Raw genomic sequence first — 4279 nt, 5'->3', positions numbered from 1 at the left:
TTCATCGAAGAAGTATCATGACAGCCCCCTTGTCTGTTTCCTCATAGCAGTAAACATTTTACTGTGCGTTCGTGTTTGTGTGTGCGTGTGTTTGTGCGTGTGTGTGAATTCGCAGGATCAGATGTTTTGCCGAGCCCCAAAGGCAATTTGATCCAGGTAGACTATTTGGGTTCACAAATGCCTGGAAAACTGGCAGGGTCCAGTTTGTTTTCTGGAGCTCTCACGTATACCAAATTCCAGCCACTGGAATAACTAGGTTGCATAGTTGAAACATTTTTGTTGTTGTTGGTGTGAAGCTCTGGAATCATGATTTTTTTTTTTTTTTACACCGGTCGGCTAGACGCCATCACGTGGCCTCTTGGTTCAGAGCCTGCTGGGAAACAGAGTTGCTGGCATTCAGAAGGGATTGACATTAATTGCGCTCGCATTCTTATCGTCTCATTCTTGTGTGTTTATCGACTCGCTGATTGCATGCTTGTTTACTTGGCAGCTTGCTGCCCTTCCAACAAAAAACAATCACAAATAAATAAAGAGTGTTCCAATGATCACAAGGTGATTGAAAACCCAGGGAGAAACTAGAGATCTCACTGACTTAAACTGTCCTGACTGGGCTTGCACTGTGGCTGTCAGTCAGAGTCAGAGGTGAATGCATAGTAACAAGAACGTTCTCCTTGTGTTTATCCAGGTGGAAGATCTGTGGGTTGGTTCTATGCCGGAGAACAATGCCGAACAGCAGCCTTTAAACAGGTAAGGTTCTCATTATGTTTCATGTTAGATTTATTCAGAGCTTAGCCACATATAGCATGAATCACAAGATGGGGTATAGCTCAGGGGTAGAGCATTTCACTGTAGATCACAAGGTTACAGGTTCAAATTCTCCTTTGTACGTTGCTTTGGATTAAAAAAAATGGTAATACTTTATTTTGATGGTCCGTCTGTTGACCCACTATAGGTTATCAGTAACTACTCAGTAGCATGTCAACAATGTATCCGTTTACATTCAACAGATATGTAGTTATGCATTCAACTAACTGTCTGTCGATTATCAGGTGCATTTCAAGTGTTGATCTACAGATTTTACTGAATGTGTCTTCTGACTTTCAAAGCTTGTTTTCAACAGGTCATAAACCAATATTCAACTAATTGTCCGTAGATTGTGTGTTGCATTTTGATAGTCCATCTGTTGGCACACTATAAGCTGCAAGTAGCTACTCAGTCGCATGTTATCAATGTATCAGTTGACATTCAACAGTTTCAACAGACAAGTAACATGTATTCAACCAACTGTCTGTTGACTATCGGGTGCATTTCAAGTGGTGATCTACAGATTTTACAAAATGTCTGCTGACTTTCAAGGTTTTTTAACCAACATTCAACTAATTGTCAGGAACTGATACGTTTACTATCTGTTGATAATGCATTGATTCTCAACTAAAGATAATGTGCTTCTCTTCTTGATTATTTACAAACTATTAGTAGGCATTCTCCACTAAATGTTTGTAGACGTGTTTTAGGACCATCCAATTAAAGTGAAAAACCGTTGGGTGTACGTATCAGTTAACTGACAATTAGTTGAATGTTGGTTAAAAAACCTTGAAAGTCAGCAGACATTTTGTAAAGTCCGTAGATCAACCCTTGAAATGCATCTTATAATCTACAGACAGTTAGTTGAATGTAGGGGTGGAATGGTACATGTATTCGTACCGAACCGTACGGTACGGGCGTCACGGTTCGGTGCATGAAATTACACGGAAAATACACGGTATAAAAATAAATAAAACTCACGTGCAAATTAATTAATGTTATGCGGAACTACTGTTAGATACTTGTGTTCTTTAGGGACATTGTTGACATGCTACTGAGTAGTTACTGATAACCTATAGTGTGTCAACAGATGGACCATCGAAATAAAGTGTTACCAAAAAAATATTGATGCCTTAGCACTACATTATCATCTGTGGGTAGCTCCAGTACTGCTGTTAACAGTGCACTCTGAACCTACAGTCTACAAACAGAAATCCTTGGCCATGCAGATGAAATGCAAAGCACGCACAAGGTGTGCAGCACGACGGTATACGTAAAGTAAACAGTATGTCGGCTAACACACAAAAACATGACCGGTAAACATGCATACAAGTTCTGAAACTTCCACTTCTGTGTGTTTATATTCCGTTGGCTGGGAGTTTGTTTGTCGCCACAGGGATATAAACTTGCCAGCTCTCGTGATGAAGTTGCGTTCATGGTGTGGCGTATGTTGCTCAACAGTGGTGTATAAAGTACCCAAAAGCCATACTTGAGTCAAAGTAAAGATACATTACTGGAAAATGACTCCAGTAAAAGTGAAAGTCACCTATTTGAATACTACTTGAGTAAAATTCTTAAAGTAGCTGATCAGAATCAGAAGATTCTGATTCTGATCAGATTGTATGCATGTTTACCAGTCATGTTTTTGTGTGTTAGCCGACATACTGTTTACTTTACGGATACCGTCGTATCTGTACCGTAAGTATCTGATATTTACTGTACTTAAGTATCAAAAGTAATTTTCTGATATGAAATGTACTTAAGTATTGAAAGTAAAAGTACAAGTAAATGCTGTTCATAAAAAAGCAAAGGGTCCAAATTTTGAGAATTATTAAGTTTCTTCTTTTAAGTGTTGTGACTACCATGACCAAGGACAAGGAGTTGTGTTGAAAATATTTATGTTTATGCTAATTATGATAACTAAACATTAACTTTGTGGTTCATGGGATTAAACTTAATTTACCTCAATGTGTTTCCTGAGGTTGGATGGGAAGTTTTTGAATGCAAATATTTCATTAGCTTAAGCATAAGGGTAAGCATAAGAGGCACTTCATCCGGTACGAAAAATCTTTCACTCCAACATAAGAAAACATTTCTCGCAAATATGGCCACGGGTGTTGGTCTTCGTCACCACCGTCGTTTGTTGCGGGAGTAGCAAGTGCTTCCATTTCTGCTTCCATCATGAAATCAGTCATCGTAGAGTAGAATTCTACTCATGTAGTCGCTCGCTAGCTAGCATCCTGGGCATCTCTGGGAATCAACAAACCGCGGCTTTTACAGCGCTTGTTTGCAATTGCGCATTAACGTGATTAACAAATGATTCAACTTGCAAGCTAGGACCACTGATTGGCCAAACCTTCTTGCTAGTCTGTGTTCAACCACAGTCCCCGACGTTGGTCTCATGATTCTTTTTTTTTTCTAAAGATAGATTTGATTTCGTAGCGAGTAACGAAGGTTTCAGGGGAAATGTATCAGAGTCAAGGTATCAGTCTCCTTTGCAAAATGTAGTGAAGTAAAAGTGAAAGTCAACAGAAATATACAAAGTCAAGTAAAGTACAGATATCCCAAAAAACGACTTAAGTACAGTAACAAAGTATTTCTACTTTGTTGCTATACACCACTGCTCGTCACAGGGAAGCCTGCGTGGTCTTGTCAGTGTCAGGGCCCGTGGGTTGTCAGTCTCGTCCCCAGACTGTCTAGCATCAGGACACCTATAACATGGGACCAACAGACTGTCTAGCATCAGGACACTTATAACATGGGACCAACAGACTGTCTAGCATCAGGACACCTATAACATGGGACCAACAGACTGTCTAGCATCAGGACACTTATAACATGGGACCGACAGACTGTCTAGCATCAGGACACTTATAACATGGGACCAACAGACTGTCTAGCATCAGGACACTTATAACATGGGACCGACAGACTGTCTAGCATCAGGACACTTATAACATGGGACCAACAGACTGTCTAGCATCAGGACACTTATAACATGGGACCAACTTCCCTCAGGCCTCTCTTTGGTGTCTGTACGCCTGTTTTTGTAAGCATTTTTTTTTCCTCGTTCATTTTCCTGGAAAACTGCTTTGCTATAAAGGTCAGACTGCGCGCATAAGAAACAGAGAGAGAGAGAGAGAGAGAGAGAGAGAGAGAGAGAGAGAGGTAAAGAAAGAAAGAAAGAAAGCAAGGAAAGGGAAAGAGAGAAAAAGAGAAGAGAAAGAGGGAGATGGGGGAGTGAGAAAATGACAAAGTGAACAAATGCAGAGCCAGAGTGTGTGTGTGTGTGTGTGAGAGAGAGAGAGCTCTGTCCTATCTCTGCATTTACTGCCTGCGTTAACTCTCTCAGTGTTTGGGGAGCTTTACCAGCAGTGTGAGGGGATCACAAGCCAGTCTTTCCAGGAAGTTGAAGGGTTAATCTGTTATTCTTTGACTGTGGATTAATCCGTATGGCACATCCTTCAGGTCAAAG

Source organism: Osmerus eperlanus, chromosome 12 (assembly GCF_963692335.1).
Source record: "Osmerus eperlanus chromosome 12, fOsmEpe2.1, whole genome shotgun sequence".
Classification (NCBI taxonomy): Eukaryota; Metazoa; Chordata; class Actinopteri; order Osmeriformes; family Osmeridae; genus Osmerus; species Osmerus eperlanus.
This window is presented reverse-complemented; position numbering follows the sequence as displayed.